Below are 27,225 nucleotides of genomic sequence, written 5' to 3'. Positions count from 1 at the left end.
GTTTTCCTAAACAAAAGTTGAAGTAAGGATTTTATTATTTCTCCTACTGCACCGATTTGTGGTGTTTCTCTTAGCAGGTTTTTATGATTTACCTATTGGTATTCTAGATCTATGAATTTTTCACAATGACGTGAACTCGTAGCGGGTAATGGTTATTAATATCACCTGGTGTACATAGCCCCTGCTCTTTTCCCGCCTTTTCTTGTAACTTGCGGTCACTTCCATCACTTGAGAGAGTGTGAGAGTCAGTCCTGCTGTGAGCTGACGGGGATCTCTGAGCATTTAGATCCAGGGAGCTGGAATAGTTTGTGATGGATTTAGAGTTAGGAGACCATGTCTATAGAATCCAAGCAAAGAAAGCTATAATGAATTACACAGAGTTTCTCTTTTTCATTTGAAGAAGCCTTGAGGAGCAGGAACTTTTTTTTCTATTACCCTCTTGTTTTCCATATCAGAATTTTGACCTACCTTTGGCCAGAATTCACAATGCCTTTCTGTCCTGCATTCTGGTCTTCCTACTTTCTTTGTCTTTATTCTACTCATTTCTTGATTCTACCCCCTAGAGTGCAGAGTGAAGGCGGAACCCTTGTTTGTTGAACTCCTGTTGTATATTGGGCATTATTCCAGGCACTGTGTTTGTGTCACTTCGTTTAATGTCCAACAGCCCAAGAAAAATGGATATTATCCCCCATGTTACATAGATGGGAACCAAGATTGGGAAATTAATAAATGTGGTCATCACCATGTTTGGAGGGGGACAGAGGGATTTAAGCTTCAAGGCTTCTGGACTCTAGAGTACCTACTCTTTCCACAAATCCATGCTGAGAGGAAAGGACACAGAATAGTCTTTTTTTTTTTCTTTTAAAATTAAGTATGATTAATCAATATCGTGAGATATTCTCATCTACAAATCAGAGCAGCTCTTTTTCCTTTAAAAATGATCCTTGCACAGGTTTTCATAAGGTGTTAAATCTCCATTTGGGGTTTTATTTTCTGTGTGAGAAATTCAAGTCTCATGCATTAATGAACATTTTCCTCCACTGCACTTATGTTCAATTGGGGCAATTAACTCATCAGGACATGACTTGTTGCCTATAATGTTGGCACTGTCTCTACCATGGGTGTTACCGGTGTGCTCAGCCTTCTCACAGAAGTGCTGAATTTGGCTCAGGTATTTTTAGCCTATTTTCGGATGTTTTTCCAACTGTTTACTGTGGTAAGGTGGGAAAACAGATTCACAGTTCAGAATGAGCCTTTTGGAAATAACAAACCCGATGCTTCCCTTTGTAGTGTGTAAAAATATTCTTGGAATATGCCTCGGAGGAGGGTTGCAGAGCAGGGGAAACCATCCTGCCTTCTGCCAAAGTTCTTTCACCTGCTTTTGCCAGGCTGAGGCCTGGGTAGAAGGGAGAAGCTTAGTCTTTGAGAGAGTTCTGCTTCCTGACTCTGGAACTAGACAAATGAATTACATGAGCTGTATAAAATTATCTACTTAAGCTGGGGAAATGGTAAGACAAAGCAGTGGCTCCTGACAGATCTGGGGGGTCTGAGTCTGGCAGGGGTAGGCCAATGGTGCTAAGCAGACAGGGAGAAGGGCAGGGATGATGATGCCAGAACAGATCCTCACTCATAGGTCATATTGTCTTGTGTCTGGGTCAGCTTCCATCACTTGAAAGAGTATGAGAATCAGCCCTTCTGATTTTTATTTGTGCAAGCTGATGGGGATCTCTGAGAATTTAAATACAGGGAGTTGGAATAGTTTGTGATGGATTTGGAATTAGGAGGCCAATATTTATACCTTCTTTTATTATGCTCTTGGCAAGTCATCCAACATAGGAATCTCATCAATAAAATGGAGACCGTCTCAATGCCTACTGACACTTGACAGAGCTTTGTTATCTGTATGTGCCATGCAAGGGTTGCTGTTGTTATCACAGATGTTGTTTTTCTGCTTGACTACAGAGCTTCTGTTCCACCAAGTGGACTTTGCCTGCCCTGATTCTTTAAGGCTCTGGTAGGGAGAAGGCCTTGCGGGCATTCTGAATAAATAGCTATCACCATGAACACCCACATTGAGAATATTCCCTGGGGTCTAGACAATTTCAAGTCTGATTCTCAATTAGAGACGTGAGAACTCCATGGAGAGTTTATAAGACCATTACTAACCTCATTTAGAGGCTCCAAACATACACGTCACCAGTTCAGTACCCCATGGAGAGAGAAGTGAAACTGACAACAGATTTCAGAAAATCAATGACAGCTTCTTAAGGCAAAATTGTTTTCCTAATAAATTGGCATTGCTTAAGACCATCTGATGACAGCTATGGGAAATTCCCAGGGCTCATGAATTCGCTGATTTATGCACTGGCTTCTGAAAACAACCCAGCTCAGGTGTTTTCTAGATTTCAGAACCATTCCCTTCTAGTGTTCACTATTTGAAATAATTTGGTAGGGTGCTAAAATCAAACCACTCTTTGGCTTTCAGGTGAAACTTGATGACATTTGAGTTTAATGAACGAGAACACAGGCTTTGGGATTTAACTGACCTAGAATTCCTGGTCCCCAATTATAAATTGTAGTCCTTAAGTAGACTGACTACTTAATCTCCTGGATGAATTAAAGTCAGAGTGGCTGTTGTAACAAATACATGCTAGAGACTCACAGTAGGAGTTTATTTCTCATTTACATAAAATAAAAAAAGTTATTTTCTCACCCCTGGTGTCTTTCCCCCAAGAGGCAGTGAAGAACCCAGGCTCCTTCCATCTTGCAACTCTTTCATCTCCACCCTATACTTTTTGAGGTTGCCACGGCAGAGGAAAAGTACAGGGATGGCACATGGTGGGTTTTAGTGGGCCAAGCCTGGAAGTAGAATAATCTTCGACTCGTTCATTCCACTCGACTCAGTAACGTGGCCATACTTGGGTATAAGGGCGGCTACACATCTAGTGTCTAGTTATGTGCCCAGGAACAGAGGAGATAGGTTTAGTAATTTAGTGAAAGAGAAAGATGAAAAGGAACTGCCTCACAAGAGTTAGGGGAACTATACATGATAATGTATGAGAATGTGGTACATTGTTAATGCCCAATAAATATACGATTAGCATAATGATAATTCCAACTCAGATTTTTTAATATAAAAAACTTTAAACACTAGAGTCTAGATTGAAATCCCTCATAATTTTCTAGTTGCCATAGGTGAATATTAACATTTTGTGGGTAGTAATTCTAAAGTAATAAGAGAAGCTTGACTTTTTAGGCATACCATATGCCAGATAGTATGTTAACACTGACATGCATTTTCTCATTTAATCTTATAAGAACTTTTCGAGGTAGGCATAATATGATTATACTCTTTCATAAGAAGAAGGTTAGAGAGATTAAAAGGCTTATCCAGAGCCACTCAGGTAGGAAGTGATAGGGTTGTGCATCAGTGCTCACATTGCTAACCGCTAGACCAGACGGCCTCCCCTATGCTCAGAGGAAATGAGCTCATTTTATAACTGAGTCATCTCAAAACCAGGGATATATTAAGTCCATCATAATTTTCCACAAACATTTCTCACATGGATTCAAAGCAGAAAGCAGATATAGGCTTTAGTTTCTAGAAATCTATGAACAACAATGACATGGTCAGAAACACAGTATTGAGAATGTACTTCAAACAAATGAATCATATATATCTGGGAGAATACTTTTTTGATAAAATAATTATGTCTCTCCCTACCCTACCACCCCCCTTTACTCCTTTCTTTTGTCCTAATCCCAGCAGGTAGTTGGTTCTTCTTTTCTTTAGAGATTTTATTTATTTATTCATGAGAGAGAGAGAGAGAGAGAGAGAGAGAGAGAGAGGCAGAGACATAGGCGAGGGAGAAGCAGGCTCCATGCGTGGGACTCGATCCAGGGTCTCCGGGATCACACCCTGAGCCAAAGACAGATGCTCAACCACTGAGCCACCCAGGCGTCCCACAGACAGTTGTTTCTATTTGACTGCCTTAGCTCAGAGTTGAGGCAAGATAGAATTCAGAAATAGAATCATAGTGTGTTAGGCTCTTCTGCTTCAGAAGCAGGTAAGGTCTTAGTTAACCTAAATGAAGATAGATAAAATGTTCTTGGTGAATAATAGAAAGAGGGTAGTGTCCTACTAGGACTAGAAAAAAAAACCTGCTGGTGTTTGAAAGAGGAGATGGGAGCAGGTGATGAGGAAAGGGAGCTTGATGGTTTCCCAAGGAACGGAACCCTGGGTTCTGTTTTCTAGGTAGATTCTGGGGAGGCAATTAGAATGATAGATTGTGAGGAGGTCCAGGCAGAAAAGACCACGGAGAGCTTCACGTGGATTTCTTCTGTCCCAGGCTTGGTATAGAAATGATATACTGGAATACTTTTCTAACTCTAACATAATGATCCCCCCGAGGATCAGGTTAAAATACAGACTCTTGTTCAGTAGATTCAAAGTGGAGTCTGGGATTCTGCATTTCTACCAAGCTCCTGGGTAATACCAAAACTGCACACTTAGAATGGCAATGGCATAGAGCATTACTGGATTTGGATGGCAGGAATGAGACCCCCAGAAGTTGTGTGTGAGCTGAATCATCCTCTGCAGACTTCAAACGTCATCTGAGCAAGTACCACCCATCACCCACCTCATCCAAGAGTGCAGCAAAAATTACCTTACCCTTTTTTCACTCTTCCCTTTGTCAGCAGTCAGCACCTCAACCAGTGACATCCCACAGAGGTTAAGGCATTAGAATCCCAAGGTTTTGCTCTATTCTTACAGGATGTATCCCATATGGACACCATTAAGGCATCTTTTTCTTTTTTTTTTTTTTTTACAACCATTAAGGCATCCTATGATACTCTTAAACTCAAGCAAAGGAACACAGAGCCTTGGAAACCCAGTGAGATGGTCATGACAGAGAAGTCCTCACACTCATACTTGTGAATCCATCCCCAAACCACAGTAGTTAATATGTTCTTAATGAACAACGAGAATAAAACATTGGCTCTGGAGCTCAACAAACCACAGTTTGCATTATGGCTTTACCAACTCGCTAGGAAAATTAAAGATATTCCTTAAAAATATCTTACAGGGGACCGATTATAAGTCTTCCTTCTCCATCAGTGATTGATTAGTGACTTATTGTACTTCTGCCTTTAGGCCATTTATCTGTAAAACAAATTCATTTTTGATTTTAAATGGTTCAAAGCCAAGGCTATTTCTCTTAGTTGTTTTGATCTCAAAGGAAGTGATAACTTGATATCAAGGCTTTCTTATGATTCAGATTTAAACAAATCAGATTTAGAGAAAGACAATAAATAATGTTTCTGGAAGCTCTGGAACCAATTTCCTCTATCTTGATCCTTCTCTGTTTCTGGTCATGAAGCATTTTGTTCAGGAAATTCTGTCACATTTGTTTTAGGGAAGGTAAACCTTGCTATAGATACATAATCACTGGCATTTAAAAATATTTAATAATTCTTTGATTACATAATTAGGTTAAAAGGGTAGCTGTGGGATTAGAGCAACAACCAAGATGGCCATAGTGGAAGGAAACACCCAGTGTTTCTGAAGAAGTACTACCACGCCTCCCTTTCTAAGGGAGTAGAAGGCACTTGCAACAACAAAATTAGTGACAAGGCAAAATAAACTTTCCTATGCTGAACTAGAGATGGAAGCACTTTACATATTTTCCTTTATGACAGAAGCAGCTGTATCAACAACTAGTGCTGAGTGATGGTAATCATCACTCGAGAAAGCCAGGGGCATAGTTTTATGAAAAAGGGATGAGAAAGACATCCCTGGGAGAACAGAGAAAGGAGAATGTGTGCCCAAACTCAGAAACTGGACTTAGCATCAGAGACAATAAGCAAGTTTGCTTGACACGAATGATGCGTTCAGATGAGAATAAGTGATGAGGAAGCCCAACTGAGAATGGATGGGTTCATAGGCAGATTTCTCATCATTATTAAGAATTTGAATAAGCAAGGAATTATTGAAGTCTCCTGCAGGTGTTTAGGCAGAGAAGCAGTATCACTGCAATATATTTAAGGAAGATGGTTTCTGTGGTAGTGTGCAACATAGATTGATGAAGGTAGAGATATCAGGTTTTTGTGGTAGACCAAAAAGCAAAGTGATTACCATCTTTGCCGCCATTTTGTCTTTAAAGCTAAAATGATTATGCCTGAGATGTGTTTCAGGCATAAACCTTCCTTGGATTAGTTATTGGGTATGAAAAGCAGATAGGGCTTTCTCAGCCATCATGTAAAATCAGTACTTTATTGTTTAAGAAGTGATGGAGAGAATATACCCTTCAGTGAGGGTTATAGGAGGAATAGGAGGGGAGCCATTCGACCTGTGACGGATCACAAAACTGATGTGCTTGAGAGGTGGAATCTGGCCTATTTACAGGTTTTGTTTGCATAGCACAGTGTTGAATTAAATTCAGTGACTAAAGTCAATCCACCAGAGACCCCACTACTCTTGTCTTATGTGTAGCGATATAACAGCATCATTTTACCTACCTGGACTCAAAATGCATTTAAATTGTGACCTCTGTCAAGTATATTCTTTGAGGTCCTGTTTCTGCAGTTTTACAATGCTGTGCTTCTAAATGGCAGCAGACTTACAAAACTTGCCTTTGCCTTTCATCCTGTGGCAGCATGGTTACACAGCTCCCACACACAGATCTTGCAATTATGCAAACTTTCGGGAGTCAAAAAATAATGTTTTTCTATCAGTGTGTGGGTAACAGGAAGAACATGAGGATTCTCTTGAAATGCAAGCTAGAAAGGAAGAGGCAGAAAGTAATAAATCTTTTTTTAAAAATGATTTTGTTTATTTATTCATGAGAGACACAGAGAGAGAGAGAGGCAGAGACACAGGCAGAGGGAGAAGCAGGCCCCCTGTGGGGAGCCCAATGCGGGACTGGATCCCAGGACCCCAGGATCATGCCTTGAGCCAAAGGCAGATGTTCAACCACTGAGCCACCCAGGTCCCCCAGAAATCAATAAATCTTTGGCCATGAGGTTTTAGTCAAAAGCAATTTTTAAAGAAAATCCGTTCCAGTAAACAGAGTGACATGAGGAAAGGTAGAATCAGAGGACATGATCGGATATGGTTTTAGTGAGAAAGGGGTCACATACATGACCGGCTATGGTGTTTGGAGGTCTCTCCAGCAAACTCAGTAAGTGGCTGGAGGAGAAACCTAATGTTCAGGAGAGGGCGAAATCACAATTTTTTCTTTCGTGTTGGCTCAAATCTTTCAATTTTATGGTCCTGTCTTGCTCAATTGAAATGACGGGGAGGAAGCTGCCGAATGGCTTATAAAATCTGGAAGATATGAAGACTCTTAGCCAGATTGAGGAAAGGTACAGAGCAAACCAACATGAATGTGTAGCCGACTCAAAAAATATTTCTGGCCAATCAAAGGAACATGGCCAGCATTTTCTCTTGGAGCAAAATAAAGTTTTAAAAAGGCTTAATTTGTTAAAATACATCTTCACTGGAAGGAGTCTTGAATGGGTAGTGTGTGCATCCTTTCTTTATAATCAGTAAAAGAGTACCTTTTTTTTTTTTTTTTTTTTTTCTAAAAAAGCAAGTCTAAAAGCCACTATTTGCTTTCAGATAAAACCCTGGAACATCCTTAAGTGGATTTTGTAGAGTTTAAGCACTGCCTTCCCTTTGTACTACATTACTGGCTATTGCATGGGATTTGAATCCTTTATTTTAACCATTGCTTTTGTTATCAAGGGTACAGAGTGAAACCACATTTCATAATATCAGGCTCTATCTGCCGGGACTCTGCAGCTTCAGAAATCTGGGTTGGTACGAGGAAACCTGTGTTCAAAAGAGTATAATTATTTTGTACCAAGGCAAGAAGATGGGAGTACACAATGTAATCAAAATTCTTTCAAAGTACCCTATTTAGATGCTCAACTTTCTAATACTCTAAATGCTTAAGTATTACAGCTTCAGTATTGCCTAAGGATCAAGGAAATTTTATGGGGAGTCAAATTATAGCTTTCTTTCTAGGACAACACACGCACAATTTAGCCAAGAAGAAAGGGGGAATGCATGAGAACTTTCATTTGAAGATGATTTTAGATGATAGCATCTTAATTTGTGGATCTTGTACACTCTTATTTTGAAATAAAATCAACACATATTGAGTACCTACAATATATCCAATACCATGATTAGTGTTTTGGCTTATACAGTGTAATTATTCTCTCCATGTCCTGGAGGGTAGATATCACTGGGAGCATTCTCATTTTAAAGATGAAAAATACTGATGCAAAAGGAATTTGCTGAAGTTTACACAGTTAACAAGTGGCAGAATGGGAATTTCAACTCCAACACTGATATTTATTCTGCGACATACAGAGATACCATTGTTCAAAATGTTTGTATTTTGGGAGAATTTTGTAGCATTTTTAAATAGTTGAATAATTTCAGTGTACTAGATTTCTAACAGCTTTACTAGTTTTTCCAGTTGTGTATGCTTGTGTGTGTGTGCACCAGTATTGCAGAGTTTGGGGAATATACTGTTTTGTTTCACAAAACATTCACTATTTTTGGGAAACATTTTCTTAATTGTCATCTACCCCCGACTTAAGTGTGGGAGCTGGATAAATGAGATACCTTCTAAATTCAAGTAAGGTATCCTCTTTTATTTCCAAATGGAATGTAACCTCTGTAGTCTGCCTCATGTACTATTGCAAAAGCTTTCTGACTAGTTTATTTACATCTCTTTTTTTCCTAATGCAGTTTGAATGCTGCCATATTAATATTTATAAAGCTGTGTTGTTTGAATTTTCCTCCTTACTCAAAAATTTTAGTGACAAAAAAAAATCCCACATGAGAGTTCCAGCTTTCCTCGATTTCCGTACCTACTTAAAGAGATTTTTGTCTTTTCTTGTTTAGTTCCTTGTTCTTCATCCTCTAAGGAAAGAAATCTCAACTTGGCCTTGAGGAGAGCATCTACGTGAGATGATGAAGCCACCCTCATTGTTTTCACTAACTTCTAAATAGAAATAGAAATCATAGATATTTATACATCAAATTAGATAATTGTGTATCATATTTTAGTTGGTGCTGATATCTTAAAACATCACTTAAGCTAATCACCACTTTGTACATGGTAGCTATTAATCCTATCACTAGATCTTGTTATTTAATGTATGGATAAAAGACATATTTTACTATAATGTAGCATTAAAAAATTATTTTGCAATGTTTCAATATATTTGGTTTCCTTTGTAGTCCAATGCATTTGATTTTAGGCATTTAGAAAGACTTTGTTGAGATAAGGTCCGTTATGAGACTGCTGTGAGTTCAACTGCATAAAAACAGTTATAAGCTCCTGCTATAAAGAGAATCCAATCTTTTCTAGGGTCTCCAAGACTACATCAAACAGAATGGAGGGGGAAGCACAGGAAATGGGAAGGAGGGAGAAGAGGGGAGGAAAGTAGGAAGGTGAAGGGGATAAATAGCCAATGTGGTATGCATCGGGGTGAAGTGGAGGATGAAAGGGGGTTAATATGGAAGGTAAGAAAATAGGAGAGGGAAGGAAAGAGGATTTTTATAATTGGTTTTATTATAAATGGGATCCCTTTTAATATTCCTAGGAAAATAGAGAAAGGAAGAATTTCTTTAATTTTGGTTTGCTTATTTCTGAACTGCTCTTCTTTTCCTGACTCTATTCAAAATTGTATGATGATGGCATTGCAGTTATACCTTTAATGGAGTGCCAATGAAGTTCTTCAGAGAACATTCAAGTTGATTGACCTGAACCCCAAATTGTGCCAGCCTTCCATAATTATATTCATTCAGTTCCCACAATGGGTCCTCTGTTTGGGTCAAGCAAGCTACATCTTTTCCTCTCCCTTGACCATCCTCAAACATATTTTAAGGATGTACCTCTGATCTTTCTAGATTTTCTACCCAAATTGTCTTTTTTCATTGCTTTATACATTCTTCCCAAGGACACAGGCCCAGCTCTTCTCCCCCCATAAAAACTTCCACAGTGATTACAGACCTAGTCTTAATCTGGAAAGGACCAAATAGTGAATATTTTAGGTGCCTAAACAAGTCTCTGTAGCAACCACTCACCTCTGCCCATCTCTCACAAAAATATCCATGGAAAATATGCAAATAGATGAGTGTGGCTGTGTTCTAATAAAGTTTTATTTATAAAACCAGGTGGTGGGTGCACCAGGATGGCTCAGTGGATGAACATCTGCTTTTGGCTCAGGTCGTGATCCCAGCGTCCTGGGATGGAGCCCCACATCTGGATCCTCGTAGGGAGCCTGCTTCTCTCTCTGCCTATGTCTCTGCCTCTTTCTCCGTGTCTCTTACAAGTAAATAAATAAAATCTTTAAAAACAACAACAACAACAACAACAGGTGGTGGGCCAGGTTTGGCCTACAGGTGATAGTTTGCTGACCTTGGCTCCAGATGGTCATGATTTCTTCCTTTCTCTGAACTCTGTTAACAACTATTTTAATAACTTCCCATTTGGTTCTAGTTTACAGCCTCTTAAACTCTTAGTTATATTTCTCTACTAGAAGCTTTTCCAGAGATTAATTTGACACTGCAGATCCTATTGTTGAAGAAAGAAATTAATAACGTATTGCATGTCAGTGAGATAGAATATGTTAGATGTACATGTTTGTATAAATATTTCTAGTCCCCTGTGTCTGTCAATAATGCAGCTTCAATTACATGTAATTGCCAATTTAGGCAAAACAATCCCCTAACAAGAAACATTTTTTAAAGCTTTTAAAACATGCTGATATTATTGACTTGCACCTCAGAGAAGAGTTAACAACCTTTTTTCCTGCAATGAATTTTTTCCTGATCTTACCTGATTGAAAAACTCATTAAAGTTAAATTATTTGTTTCACTATTATGTTTTAGTGAATTTTACGGGATGGCTTATTAGAGTTGTCATAAATGCTGTTATTTTCCAGAAAGATGGAGTTTAGAATTAAAAAGCCTAAATCTGAGACCCAGCTTCATCAGTTAACTTTGCGATGTTAGGTGATCGTTTCATATTTCGGATCTGTACTTTATTTTCCATAATGACAGGACAATATATGTATTTACTATCTTAAAACAGACAATCAATGTGAAAGTGCTTTGTAATGGGTAAAATAATATAGATATCACATATTGTTGATGATACTATTATAGCATTGGGGATTCTTTCCTTCAGTGTATTTTTTTAAGAACTAGGCCTAGAATAGAGGTAAGGAAAGTGCTAGGTCCATTGGTTTGGCATTCTGGCCACACCTGGTCCAGAGCCCAAGTGAAAGGAACTTGTTGAAGATAAATGAAAAAAATCAAGGTCAAATCAAGAACCCTCCCCTTGCCCCTGAATATTTATTTTCATTTTTTAATTTTTTTATTTTTATTTTTATTTTTTGAATATTTAGATAGACTTAAGAGAGTGAGAAAACCAACCATAGTCTATGACAGTACCTAAGTGGGTCTAGATTAGGCAGGCTTGATGGGAAATATTACACTAGAAATATGGAAAAGATGTACTTGACTGTTGGGTAGAGAACTTGAACTGATTCAGGAGAACCATTCTGAGAGCAATCAGAAAACCTGAAAACAGGACTCAACTCTGGCAGGAATAAAGGATGGGGGGCCAACCATAGGTAGAAAAAAATTAATCCCAGAACCAGGCTTTTCTGGTGCATCAAATTTGTAGAGGGCAATCTTGGATGGGCAAAACCTGGTCAGAAGCCCATTATTTGATGATGTGGGAGGCTGCAGCTTGATTCTTCCATGTTTGGATAGAGATGGTATGGTTTAGAGGAGAGAGTGGAGCTCTGGAGCCAGACACTTTGTTTGAATCTCAGATTTGTCCCTTTATTATCTGTGTGATGACAATTTTTCCTAGACTTCCTGCTTTTCATCTGTAGGATACTGTGAAAAAGTACCTAATTCAGGGCCTGGCATGCAGATTGCAGGAAATAAATACTAGTTCTCTTTAAGACAATCTGCATCTGGATTTAAGATACTAAAATATTATTTCCAAGTAACTTTCTGGTTTTATGAATGTTCCTCAGATTTTTTTAGACCGGCGTGTCATTTTTGAGCAGACTTCAAGTGGCTAGCTGAGTATTATGGGTAGCTAGGAGGAATTAGATGGAATAAGAACATTTAGATTTTAGAAAGGTTTTATTTTTAAAAAAATTTTTGTCTTTAATTATAGCTTGAACAAGACTGATTTCCTGTTTTAGATAGGTACACCTACTGGAAAATGTGTTAATTTATGCATATCAACTGCAATATATCAAATTTTCTTCACACACTTCACATAATGGCTTTGCTGTGGAAGCCATTTTCTGAATTCAATGTAAATTGAAAATTTGAAAGCCCAGTGTGAGTATTCTTGTTATGCAACAATTTTCCATCTGTTAACTTAGAGTTATATACAGAAATTTCCTTTCCATTTTTCTTTTTTTTTTTGTCTCCTAGACACTGACTATAAATAGACTTATTAGGATTAACTTCTATATTCATTTCCTGAAGTTTCTGAAGTTTATTTCCTCTGTGGCATTCTCTTACATTCCTTGAGCTGAATTATTAAGTGAAAACTTATTAGGTTATTTGCTTACAAGCATCTCTGTGTGATATTTTCATGTTTTGAAGCAGATAGGTTGTTTCATCTGTAACAATGTATGTAGGTAGAAATGTTAAGTCAGTATATTATTATGTTTTGTCACTATGTATTAATCAGACTCTGAATTGTTTTAGAGGACAATAATAGTTCTTGCTAATTTGTTTTTTTCATTTTAAAAAATATTTTTATTTATATATTTGAGAAAGAGTATGAGAGAGAGAGAGTTGCGGAGAGGCAGCATGAACAGGAGAGAGAGAGAGAGTGTGGGGGAGAGGGAGAGGCAGCCTCCCCACTGAACAGGGAGCCCAGCACGAGGCTGGATCCCAGGACTACAGGGTCATGACCTGAGCCAAGGGCAAACAACCTACTGAGTCACCTAGGTGCCCCAGCTCTTGCATTTTAAACAGAATGGTAATTAATTAGAGACTATTACGAAGCTCAGAGAACCATGGAGAGATCTGGAGAAACAGGTCCTAAGGTTTCAGGAGCAATATTAGAACCTCACTTGTAATCTCGGTAGTGATTGTTGCTGCCACTGCCAACCTCAAAACAATGACACTACTCCAGAAAAACTGTTGCCTGGCTGCCTGCTTTTAGTAGCTCAGCAGGTACATCTGGTTGATGTAATATATGGCACATGTCTTCACCTTAAGTGTAAAGAAAACTAGAAAATATTTTTTCTTAAAATTTTAACTCGAGAGGGTAGGATTCAAATTATAGGAACTTATAAAAAGTATGGGGAGACAAAGTTTTTGAGAGAGCTTTGAATGACATTAGTTCACTGTACTCTGCTTGGTCTTCTCAGTGACAGTGGAGAACACTCTTTTAAAAGTTCTTTTGAGGGGCAGCCCCGGTAGCCCAGCGGTTTAGTGCCACCTTCAGCCCAGGGTGTGATCCTGGAGACCTGGGATCGAGTCTCACGTCAGGTTCCCTGTGTGGAGCCTGCTTCTCCCTCTGCCTGTGTCTCTGCCTCTCTCTCTCTCTCTCTCTCTCTCTCTCTCTGTCTCTAATGAATAAGTAAATAAAATCCTTTCTTCTTTAAAGTTCTTTTGAAAGACAAAAAACTCTTACTTCTATTATTTTATTTCCATTTTAGGACTCATGAACACTGTTTATGTAAACATGTACAGAATTGAATTTCTCATTCTTTTTTTTAAAGATTTCATTTACTTATTCATGAGAGACACACATAGAGAGGTGGAGACATAGGCAGAGGGAGAAGCAGGCTCCCTGTAGAGTGCCTGATGTGGGACTCAATCTCAAGACCCCAGGGTCATGACCTGAGTTGATGGCAGACACTCAACCACTGAGCCACCTAGGCATCCTGAATTTCTCCTTCTTGCCTGCACATCACCCAACTAGTCCCTCATCATTGCTCCTTCTGACAGTAGATGGTGTCATTACTCATTGAGCCATTCTTGCTTTCTCTTTCTCACCCTTCCATCCATCACAAAGTCTTACTGGTTCAAATTTTGAAATATGTATCAAATGTATTCACTTCTGTTCAACTGAGCTGTCACAACCCTTGCCCAATTCAACATTATCTCTTTCAGACTACTGCACTAGTTTCTTAATTATCTCCCTTCATTCCCTTATTTTATTAAGATTAACCCTTCACCAGAGAAGATGCTATATACTTCACATCCCCCATACTTTTCCATATAGTACCTTTTAAATTATATTTTTCTATACTTTTAATTTAATAATTATTTTTGTAGGTTATAAAATGTGTGTCTTTCCCACCAGATTGTAAGCTTCTTTTTTTTTAAAGATTTTATTTATTTATTTATGAGAGAGAGAGAGAGAGACAGAGAGAAAGAGGCAGAGACAGGCAGAGGGAGAAGCAGGCTCCATGCTGGGAGCCTGATGTGGGACTCGATCTGGGACTCCAGGATCATGCTCCAGGCCAAAGGCAGGCGCTAAACCACTGAGCCACCCAGGAATCCCCCAGATTGTAAGCTTCTTGAGAACAGGTGCTATGATTGTTCATTGATTGGCTTCTTAAATACCACACAGACACCTAATAAATCTGGTTTAAAATGTATGAGATTAAGATTACATACCACTTTGGAGAGATTACATCAATTTTTCTGAGTCTTCTCTCCATGTCTTGGAAAGTCTTAAAAAATCTTTATGCAATGCTGAATCATCTGAGAAGAGAACACTGTTTTTTAATTTAATTTTATTTTTTTACTTGAAAATTGTTTTTTTTTATGAATTTATTTTTTATGGGTGTTCAATTTGCCAACATACAGAATAACACCCAGTGCTCATCCCGTCAAGTGCCCACCTCAGTGCCCATCACCCAGTCACCCCCACCCCCCGCCCACCTCTCCTTCCACCACCCCTATTCATTTCCCAGAGTTAGGAGTCTTTCATGTTCTGTCTCCCTTTCTGATATTTCCACTCATTTTTTCTCCTTTCCCCTTTATTCCCTTTCACTATTTTTTATATTCCCCAAATGAATGAGCCCATATAATGTTTGTTCTATCCGACTGACTTATTTCACTCAGCATAATACCCTCCAGTTCCATCCATGTCGAAGCAAACGGTGGGTATGTGTCGTTTCTAATGGCTGAGTAATATTCCATTGTGTACATAGACCACAGCTTCTTTATCCATTCATCTTTTGATGGACACCGAGGCTCCTTCCACAGTTTGGCTATTGTGGACATTGCTGCTAGAAACATCGGGGTGCAGGGAGAACACTACTTTTTAATATAAATGTCTGTCTTTAAGCAAGTAACGAGGAAGAAAAGTTATTCATTCTAGTCAGACCAGCATATGTTTTTTGTTCATGAATGTGCCTCCATGATTACTTAAACCAGAGTTACCTACCGTTTTATTCTCTTTTTTTTTTTGTTTACACATTGAGTATTTACTATGTGTCCAAAGCTAGGGATGAATATGTAATCTCACTTTGCTCACAACCTACTGGAATACCTTTAACAACCACTTTATAGGATTATCTAATACATAATCTATTTCTAATAAAGAATAAATAAAAGACTTTATAATGGAGTAGTTAATTTTGCTGGCACAAACTAGGAAAAATGTAAAGAAAAAAGATATTTCAGACGGGGGTAATAGAAGTTGTACAAGTACGAGAACTCCATTGAGTAAATGTGGTTGTGTCTCCTAATTAATAACAGACAATTTAAAAAAAAGATACCAGATATTCCTTTAGGCCAGATGAAGAATAGTTTGAACACTCTGCATTGTAGTGTAGTCCTACAGAGAATTTTCTTCTAATAGCAATTGGTTCTGTGCTTTGGGTTAGTTTTCCATTAGTGTTGACAGTTTGATATTTCTCTGTCCATTCTTGCTGACCACATTCCCTTTATGATAGTCTATAGAAATATTAACTGGTTGGGCAAGAGGAAGATGCCATCTGCAGTCATTAAACACAAGTTGCCTTCTTTGGGCAAGACCTCTCCCCACTCCTCAGCCTCTTCAGGGACACACATTATAAGTCTCCATTTAAGACCAGAACAATATGGAGTCATTTTAATCTTGTTTCCTTTTCTTCTCAAATCAATTACTAGCACTTGTCCATAGGAAAAACACCATAGAGTTAGATTGACCCCAGTAGAAATCCTGGGTTGGCTACTTCTGACTAATAATGTTACTTATTTCTCTCAGATGATTTCCTCAACCAGAGAGTGAAATGGGATTACTTCCTTACACAGTTGGCATCATGATCCTAGGAAACTGCACAAACAAAAAGTGGCAGTTGGTGCACAATTTTTATGTTCGCATTTCCCTTTACTTTTATAGTAATGCATTTGTAATTGAAGCAATCCATGTGATAAACTAACCCTATCCTAAAGCTATTGCTACTACCCATTAGATTAAGACATTCTTGGTGGCCCTTTAACACTTACCACAACTTCAGTAATCTTATGTTAATTTGACCTCTGAAATCCAGGGGGTAGTGACCTGACAACCATAGTCTTAGGTCCCTGCGGACACCCGATTTTTCAATCAGGAACATGAACTCTAAATCAAGAGATTAAGTCAACTTTATGTTCCTCCACCGGGCTGCAGACATGTGGCTTATGTGAAATAGATGCTGAATTCCTGTTAAAAAATAACTTTTATATACCCATCTTCCTTCTCCAACCCTAAGCAGGTGACAGCCTGTGGCTGGGAATTGCTATAAGGCACCAACTCTCTCCAATACAATGAACGTGTGAAAAAAAATGAAGGAAGGTTGTGTTTATTCTCATCAGCACTTATGCCAGCAGATTACTCTCTCCTTTCTTCCCTACACTGTGTCTCTCCCCATCTTCCCTTCTGTATTTAAGAGGAATGAAAGCAAGACTCTGCCGATTTCTTTTGAGTTTGATTATTCTGACTGCTAGGCACCTGCTTTCTGCTTCTCCTTTTGGGTAGAAAGCATTAAGCCTCTCTTCCATTTGCTTTAAGATGCTTTAACAGTCATGTCAGTAGGATGTAATTAAAAAAGACAAGAACAGCAGGGAAAATGCCAGACAATTACTGGGAGACAGTGGGTAAAAACAAGGTAGAGACAAACTAGTTTGTATCAAAAGGAATTCTGATTACCGCCATAGTTATTATTGGTATTTAACATTTACTGAGCACCAACATGGCGTTACACACTGTACAGAACATAGAATTAGACCCTTTTCTAGCCAGAAAGTATATTTAAAGAGCTGTGAGCTACTTCCAAAGCTGCTAGTCACAGACGATATTCTCTTGTGAGGAGGATTGGAGATTTGAGTTTTTAAAAGGAAATAAATGAGATAATAGAGTAAAAAATGCTTTTAGTGAGCACCCAATACAGATTAGTTATACTAAGGGGGAAGGGAGGCCAATAATTCACAACAGCATTGGGTCTCCAAGTGGAGGTGCTGGCCTCCTTCTTATATAAAAAGCTGAATTCTTCAAAATGTGCCTTCCTTTCATGAAAATGCCCTGCAAAATACTGTGCTAGTTTTTCCTGAGAAAATGTTGAATCCTCTTTCAAAGCGCTCAAACAATGTTACCAAATGTAAATATTTAACCCTAGATAGGCCAGATAATTTTGGAAGTCTCTTGACTTGGCAAAAGTGTATCTTTTTTTCTCTCTGTGGATCCTATACCTGGAAGAGTATCTGGAAAATAATAGGTGGTGATAGAATGAGTTAGGAATAAATAAATGAAAATATTTTTAAATAATCGAACTAATCAAAAACTTGTGTTCTAAATGTTCCACACGGAAAGCTATTTAAAACACATACACATTTTAGCCAGCCATACCAAGCCTCGATAGTGCCATGAAATGTGATACATGCATGTGGGAGTGATATGACATGTGAGAGCCAAGAAATCTTCTTTCTGTTATGTTTGCTATTAACCCCACTCTTGTTTAAATCTGGTTAGTTTGCATTTATCTGGTTACTTTGAGACATGAACTCATTCTTATAAGTGTATTTTCAGACAAATAAAACTCTCTAAAGTCTTGAAACTATTTTGGATGGCTATCTTTCCAAAATATGTATATATTGCCTTTCTTTCAGAGGCACAGCATATTCTGTTCAGTTTTGATCTGCACATTCTTGGAGAAATGTTGGAAAATTGGAGCAGATTTAGAAAATAACTTTCCACAAGCTTCACAGCCCAGGCCACAGATCCTGAGCTTGTTACCTTCCCAGCCTGCAACTCTGAGACACTGAAAATTCAAAATTCCAATCTGGTATTCCAGGTGGTTTATAGGATGTTTGTCTAGGTAAGAAGATAGAATGTATTTTATTTAATGAGGGTTTTTTTTAAAAGAAAACTTGATTTATATATTTTAAATAATTTTGGCTCTGTCAATATTCTTGTCCTAGAATCTGCAAAAGATAGGCTAGGCCTGTACTTGTCAACATGAGCTATCCTCAAAACAACAGAGAAGAAAAGAGTGTGATTATAAACTCCGTCATTACAAGTGACCTTCTTTCTCTCCATTTCCTTTAGTAAGTCAACAGTGACTGAAAAAACTGGAGATTAACCTAGCACAGATGTTATTCTTTATACTGGACATACTCGTACTTAAACGGAACTCACGAATACTACAATGTCTGATTCTCTGGAGTATTTTCTGTTGGCTATGATAGCATAACTTTTGGACAATAATCATTAAGAAAGGCAAGTCTTAGAAAAAACAATTTGTCAGGGTGAAATCTGTATTACTGTAAATCATGAAGATTTCTGAGAATATTTGCCAGTTATTTTTTAAGTTAAACTTGGATATCTATGATTGCTATTCCCTTAAAAACAGGATAAATTGACTAGTTTCTTTCTCTGCTCGTCCATAAATATGAAGAGGTAGTTGGGGCACTAAGGTGGCTCAGTTTGTTAAGTGTCCAACTCTTGATTTTGGCTCAGATCATGATCTCAGGGTCGTGGGATAGAGCCTCTCATCAGGCTCTGCACTGAGCTGGAGCCTGCTTAAGATTCTCTCCTTCTCCCTCTCCCTCTGAGCCTCCCTGCTCCTCTCTCTCAATCTCTGTCTCTCACTAAAAATAAAAATAAAATAAAAAATTAAGAGATAGCTCTGATTTTGTAAGCTAATTAAGTAGATAGAAGTGAATGCCTAGAGTGGTTTTTATGTCATATTTTTCCCGGAGTTCCACCCTGCATTTGCTTCCCACACTCACTGAAGCACTCACTGTTAGTCAAATATAAACATAGATTATGGAAAGAAAAACTGCATCTTTCTCCCATTCAATGGCTCAGCTGAATGATATGTGCTCTTTAAAGAGTCCTCAAACTTAAATTCAGGCCCCACAATCCACTACTTTAATCAGAAGTCCCTCTCAAAATGGAGGGCCGACTTTCCCAATTGGTTTTCTGAAGCTGAGTCATAGGTGAGGTTCCTCTTTTGCAAATTGGAAACTTTCAAAACCAAGTGTTGTTCCCAAGTGACTCCCGTTACTTTTCAACAACACCTTCTTGGATTATTATTTGCCAATGATGTAATATTATGGGACAGAAAATATACTGCTTTGAATACAGTTTGGTGGAGATTAAACATTTTCTAATGAACTGTAAAGTAAACACTTAGGACGGGAATTGGAAGAACAATTTTCACAGAAAATGAAAATGTGTGAAAATTATTTTTACTGCATTAGTTCCCACTCCTCCAGTATTTTGAATATTTGCCAAACTGTGTGAATAATTAGTCTGGTTTTAAAAGCCAAATATGTTCATTCGGTTGTGTGTGAGAAATAAATTTATTTTGCATTGCTTATTTCTTCTTATATTCTTACACAAAGTAAACATTGCCCAACTGGCTGGAATACTGTTATGTGATCTACCATGAGGTGGTCCTAGACTCATAGGATCATAGATTATGCTTAGCTTTTCAATCCCTAACAAAGCTGAGAATCACAGGTGGTAGATTTAAAAAAAAAAAAAGCCAATTTAAAAGAAACTCTGCATTTGATACAAGTGGGGGCACACAGGGATTTTTTTTCCCTTGCTTTGACAAACATGGAAGTACTATTGGTTTTAGACTCACACCTACGATTATTACAAAGGTCATTTGGAAGTCCCAGGCATTACTATTGACTGTCCCATTATCATATTGTGCTCACTTGTGAACTGTTTAGTATTCTTTCAGTTAGATTACAAAACTGAGCACTCCTATAGGGCAGCTATAAGGTATACTTGTCCATGATTGATTCTCAAAGAAGCCTGTTCAACATAGCAAAAAAACCCAAAAGAGCAAAAATCCTGAGTGCTCCCATGGTCCACGTTCTGAGCATGCACACTTTCCATTTACTTGCCCATAGTTTTCATTCAGCCATGAAAATGAGCTTTGAAATAAGGAATTCTTTTACAGGGTCAGCCACGTAATTTTAATCAAGAGACTTCAGAGGCAAGAATGACCTTACACTCCTTTTTTTTTTTTTTTTCCTTCAGATAATTCTATGTTGGAAATAAATTTTAGGAAAACATAAAGCAAATGTAGTACAAGGATGGAACTTGAAAGGTGAAAAGGATGATTGTGTTATCATCGAAAGTAATATGCTCTGATTTAGAGATTGATGTGAGATTCAAAGATCAGTGCTATGTTTTGGATATAATGGTGTTAGAACAGGCCAGACCTGTGCTTATAACTGGTTCTGTGCTTGAACCCTAGTGTCTTCAGTATGCACAATAATATGTATGTAATAACACTAACCAGGCAGATTTACTCCCAGGATTAAATGAAATAAGGTCCAGTACCCAGGATAAACTAGTTGCTCAGCAAGCAAATGTTTTTTTTTTTTTTTCATTTATATTGAAAGTAGTGATAAAGAAAACAAACCCATTTTCTTTATCAAAAAGAAAAATTGGAATTGGAATTTATTCCAAAATTGGAATAAATCTCTTCCCCCTAAATCTAAGAAGGCTGTTTATACTGATTCAGAATAAATAGAAAATATCTATTATATCTCTGATGAGACCATCATATTTCCATGTTTAGACCATTACAGGTAGTCTCATGGGAGGGCAATCCACTTTGAGATTCAGTTTAGTTACAAGTTATTTCTGTGGATATTTTAATCTTTTACGTTGTTAATCATCTCTGTAGACTGAGAGCCTGTTGGAAATTTATTATCATAATGGATGTGCTTTGCTTATTCTGGCATTCTGGGGCAGTTTTAGTGAACAATGAAATTTTGGAAATCATGAAAATTATAAAATATAGATAAACTGGAGCTGCAGTGAGTAAACTTTAATAACAATCTGAGCAACAGCCTGCAAACCAAGCTTGAAATCCTGTCATAGAGCAAAGGACATGAACTCTAGCTCTCATTTTCTTTGTAACTCAGCCAAAAGCATTATTTGTGATTCTCATGTGAGTAAGTGCATCACTGTGACCTTTACTAGCTTCGCATTTGACAACATCTTTCATGTTTATCTTTTTTTTCCTTCGATATTGGTGTATCTTCCATATATCTTCCCCTTCAGAGTCTTCCCTATCCATGAATAGCCTTAATTTTCCTTTCTGCATCTAGCTCCACCAACTCTTCTCTTCCATTGTCATCTATGAAAGCCCATTTCACTGTGTGATCAGCAAGTCCTTGAAGTCGGGGGTTGAGATTTTAGATTCCATGGTAAATATCCTGTTTCATCCAGCAATAGTCTATTACATTGAACTCTAGAAGGGAAAAGATTGACTAATATTCACATCCTAACTCTCTATAGGATTATTTACTGGTGGTTATCTCAATATCTTTTAAATACACAGAGAGGACTGGATGACATAATCAAAGCTATCTTGCCATTATCCTCTCAAGGAGTTGATGATGGAGGGCCTAGAAGAATAAAAGCACTACTCTAGCAAATCACAAAATATCTGCCCGACATTTATTTTCATGCAACATGTTCATAAATATATTTCTAGAAAAGGCAAAGCTCTAGGCCTTTTCGCACCTCTAGATGCTTTTCTGGTCTTGGTGAATACTCAACTTCTCTAAATTTTGGTTGATTGTTAGAATTATTAGCATGAGAAGCACAAACTTGCTAATGACTTCCCTGTGATCACACAGAACAAGGCAGAAGGTGTTAGGAATAGAACTGAGGACTCTTGATGTTTCGTTTCTTGCACTAATTATTAAGCACATCTCCTTCCTCTCTATTAGCTGTACAAAAGGTGTCGCTGGTAAACCATATGTTTATCAGGCAGAAAATGTGCAGCATGGTCTCTCTCCTCACTGTCAGTGAGCACAGCATTTAAAAAGCACAGTTTTGGAACAGTAGAGATTCAGAATGCCATGAGGCTGTTGCAGCTACACCAGGCTCAGAGCCCCGGAGGTGGAAGAGAGGCAACTGCTATGGTTATGTGAGCTTCCTAACCAGCACAAGCCAATACTTCACCACCTGTCTGGTGGTGAATCCTACAGAAATAAGGATTGACCTGGACATGCAGATAATTTAAAAATATGTATATTTTCATGATTGATTTTATAAAGCTGTCACCCATTTCCCATTCATCTCATCCCTTTAAGCTAAAATAAAATACTTGTGGCAGCAAGGCTGTGAAAAGCCAGTGATTATAGGCTACTTTAACAATAATGCCCCAGTTAGAGTCTGGTGGTTTGTTAGAACAGGGAACACCCTCAGCTTTGCTTTGAGCTATTAATTAACCAACCGGTCATTAACTGCAGCTAACAATTGATTTAGAAGGAATTATTGCTTAAATAACAGGAGGTATTTAAGAGGAAAATAAATTAAAACAAAGAACTGCTGGATCCTGAGAAAAAAATAGGAGTTCTTGAAATATAGAGAATAGTTGCAAGGGCTCTGTAATTATCAAGTGATAAACAGTCATTGAGAAGCACATTCCTTTATGTTTTTCCAGAAATAGTGACACTGTCTTATAATCAAGGACCCCACTGTCTTTACTAATTGAATGATCCAAAATGAACGATGCTATGAAAAGCATAACTGAAGTAGTAAATTGTCATTTTAGTGGATACCAAAACACTTACATGAATCACAACCACACTGTCTTGGTGATGTATTATGAAAGTTTAGTTTAGACACAAAATTTTGAAGTAAACAAAACAGCAGCGTATCTATCGCCCATTAGCTGAATCACATGGTGCCATTCCTGTATGACTTCAAGGACATTGTTTCCACCCTCTATCTGTCCTTTGCCTAGTTTATTTTAAAGGCAATAGTGTCTCTTGATAATTCTCCTGTTCCTATTACCTTGAGAATCAGGTTTACAAGGGTTATTAGTTTTGATACAAAGCAGCAATGAGAAAACTAAGAGGAACCAAAGAAACTACAGAAATTTTGCAATTTTGAGTGAATGATTTCCCCTTTCACTAAAGTCAGCTTTAAGAATTACTGTAACCAATAATGTGGTTTGCATGGCACCATGTTAATTGAAACCTGTGCATACTGGAACCGAGGCCCCACTCCACGCAATTCTGGAATGCAGTATCGGTTAACATAGTATGGTGTAGAGCAAGGGCTACCTATAGTGAAAGAGACTTGAGAACTTGAGATTCCTTAACAGACTGACTTAGAATTAGCATTATTAAATGCATAAAAGAATAAAATATAGAAATATAACAAAATTTCATTAATAGAGTCTATTTTAAAAATTGTTTTTCTTCCATCACAAACTCTTCGAATATTGAAGTCAATGATAAGAAATATGAAAGTAAATAAAAATAACTTATTTATTTATTATTAGGATGCTTCTTGATTTGACTATGACTTTTCTTTTCTTTTCTTTTTTTGTCAGAGAGAGAGAGCATAAGGAAAGGGCAGAGGGAAAAGGAGAGAATCCCAAGCAGGCTTCATGCTGAACAAGAAGCCTGCCACAGGCCTTGATCTCATGACCCTGAGACCATGACAGGAGCTGAAATCAAGAGTCAGATGATTAACTGACTGAGCCACCAAGGTACCCCTTGACCATGACTTACTATGTTACTCTTTGTTTTTTCCATTTCATCAATTTCTCATTGTTTGTTGGAGGATATGGCTTCCACGGTTGTGATGGTTAATTTTATGTGTCAACTTGGGCACTGATTTTAAATGAGATTAATGTTAAAAGGGTGAACTTGGGTACCTGAGTAGGACAGTGGTTGAATGTCTGCCTTTGGCTCAGGTTGTGATTCCAGAGTCCTGGGTTGGAGTCCAGCATCAGGCTCCTGGTAGGGAGCTTGCTTCTCCCTCTGCCTATGTCTCTGCCTGCCTCTCTGTGTCTCTCATGAATAAATAAATAAAATCTTAAAAAAATAAAAATAAAATGGTGAACTTTCGGTAAAGCAGATTGCCATCCACAATGTGGGTGGGCCTCATATAGTCAGTTGAAGGCCTGAATAAAACAAAAGACCAACCTCCCTGAGCAAGAGGGACTTCTTCAGCAGACTGTCTTCAAACTTACCCTGTACCATTGACTCTCCTGGGTCTCTAGCCTGCCAGTCTACATCCCTCTGTCTCATATATATATCAGTTTTAGCACATTTATAGATTCCATGTGGCCATCAGCACATGTGGCCTATTCTTATAAAGAATAGGTTTGGTACTCCAAAAAACTACCTCAGCCTGCTCCTTTGCGGTTACACTCCAAGCTCTTTTCCATTCCAAACCCCTGACAATGAGCGATCTGTTCTCTAGTAAGGTCAATATTGTTTTTGGCTTTTTAAGTATGTTACATTAATGAAATCACACAGTATATAACCTTTTGATACTGGCTCCCTTACTTAGGATAATGCCTTACAATTTCAACTAAGTTGCTGCATATACATCAATAGTTTGTTCCTTTTTATTGTTGAGTAGTATTCCTAAGTCTGCCTATGGTCTTTTTATATACAAGAAATGTATTTGTCTACATGTTTATTGATATGTATTGAGATTTTAAAATAGATACATTTTCTGTGATGCTTTTTAAAAAATATCCATAACATGTTATGAAAAGCATATTATTTTGACATAAGAGTTATAAGTATGGCCCAGCTTATTTATTAAAAAAATCATATTTTGAATTTTCTCTTTTACACAGTCTATAATTTATTTATCTTATCTTGTTATTACTATCTAGTTAAGGTTATCAAATTAACAAATCTGTTCTCTTTATGTTTTACCACTGTTTTTATTCTAGTAGCCTCTTTATCTCTACACACATTTTCTTTTTCTTCTTTTTTTAAAAAGATTTTATTTATTCATGAGAGACACACAGAGAGAGGCAGAGACAAAGGGAAAGGGAGAAGCAGACTCCCTGGAGGGAGCCTGATGTGGGACTCGATCCCAGGACCCCAGGATCATGACCTGAGCCAAAGGAAGAGGGTTAACCACTGAGCCACCCAGGTGCCCCTACACATATTTCCATATACTTGTTTTGTATTATGTAGGTGTCTGGTGTACATGTCTGTACCCTTATTTGTTGAAACACATGTTATTTAATTATAATAACACTGAAATATATTTTATCTTGTAGACCATTTTCCTTTTATTTCTCCTTAGCTGTGATATTGTTTAGGATTTTTAAGTGTGTGTATTATTGAGTCATGATGTTTGGAATAAAATGTGAGAGGTTTATAGACTAAGACTAGCAGGTACACTCATGTATAGTCGACACACTAATATTACATTAGTTGCAAGTGTATAACCTAATGATTCAAAATCTCTATACATTATTCTGTGCTTACTACAAGTGTAGCTACCATCTGTCACAATACAATGCTATTCTAACATCACTGACTATATTTCCTATGCTGTGTCTATTATTCCTGTGACTTACTCATTCCATAACTGGAAGTCTGTATCTCCCACTCCTTTTCTACCATTTTGCCCAGGCCCCTACTTCCTTCCCTCTGGAAACCATCAGTTTGTTCTTTGTGTATAGGTCTGATTCTGCTTTTTGTTTCATTCATACGTGGAATCTAAAAAAACAAATAAATGAATAAACAAACAAAAGGCAGAATCAGACCTATAAATAGATAACATACAAATTTTATTTCGATGTATGAAAGAAGTAATTTTTTTAAAATATAGGACATTAATTCAGATAGTTTTACTTTAAACTTTATGCCTGTAGCTACTTAAATACCACTTGCTTTGCCTTCTCAAGACATTACAGCCTCTTGGTTTGACTAGATAATTTCTAACTTCCCTTCATATTCAGAGAATTTAGAATATCCAATTATGCACATGAATTTTCTTTTCATCCATGTTCTATTAGTCAGTTTAGGGTACATTATGTTGCAGTAATAGCCCCTAAGTCTTAGTGACTTTTAATGATAGGATTATTTCTTGTTCATGTTACATGACCATTATGAGTCAGTTTGATGCCTTCAAACTGTCTTCATTTGGAGACTGAGGATGAAAGAGAAACATCAACCTAGGATATGAAGGTCTTGCCATACAGAAAAAAGAACAATGTTGGACCAAATGATGTTTCTTAAACCATTTTTTGAAAGTGTTTCATGTTAGTTCCACTCACATTTCATTAATTAAAATAACTGTGTATTTAAGTATGAAGTTTGATCCTCATAAGAGGAAGGGTCAGCAAATATATTTGAGTAATGATACATTTTACCATATATGGCTCACACGTATTATTTCATTTTTATTATTTTGTTATTTTAACGATGAACGTATATGGAGGTTATATTTTATGACCATATATTGACTGATTATGTGTTAGGCACTGTTTTAAGTATTTCATATCATGTTTATCTTCTTTAACTGAACCATCAAAACAACCATAAGAGATAGCTAACATTTACAACGGTTAAGAATTTGCAATAAAATCAATTTCATCTTAACAAATTTTATATAATCCTAGCCCACAGACTATCAGTAAACTTCTGATGTAGCTATTTTTCACAGTTTACTTTTTAATTGCTTTTTTTCTTAGGGAGAGAGAGCATGCATGAATCTGGGGTTCAGGTGAGGGGAAGAGGGAGAAGGAGAGAGAAAAAATCCCGAGCAGTCTCCATGCCCAACACAGAGCCCCAAGTGGGACTTGATCTCAGGAACCTGAGTTCATGACCTGAGCTGAAATCAAGAGTTGATTAACTGATTGAGCCATGTAGGCACCTGTAGTCAAAGGTTTACTTTTTAATTGTAAGCTTGTGAAAGTGCCTAGGCAACT

The 27,225-nt window shown here is 37.6% G+C and overlaps 1 long non-coding RNA gene across 2 annotated transcripts in view; it reads left to right on the top strand.

Annotated features, from left to right (window-relative positions):
* Positions 1–4,273: 4,273 nt before the first annotated feature.
* LOC140623590 (uncharacterized) overlaps positions 4,274–27,225 on the top strand; it is a 53,137-nt gene continuing 30,185 nt past the window's right edge. For both annotated transcript variants that reach the window (XR_012023153.1, XR_012023154.1), the window contains exons 1-5: positions 4,274–4,354; positions 8,921–10,356; positions 18,155–18,363; positions 18,467–18,592; positions 23,869–24,027. This is a non-coding gene — a long non-coding RNA (uncharacterized lncRNA). The remainder of the gene's footprint in view (positions 4,355–8,920; positions 10,357–18,154; positions 18,364–18,466; positions 18,593–23,868; positions 24,028–27,225) is intronic.

This window comes from Canis lupus, chromosome 33, assembly GCF_048164855.1.
Source record: "Canis lupus baileyi chromosome 33, mCanLup2.hap1, whole genome shotgun sequence".
Lineage (NCBI taxonomy): Eukaryota > Metazoa > Chordata > Mammalia > Carnivora > Canidae > Canis > Canis lupus.
The sequence above is the reverse complement of the archived record's forward strand: the minus strand, read 5'-3'. Positions and strand labels throughout refer to the sequence as shown.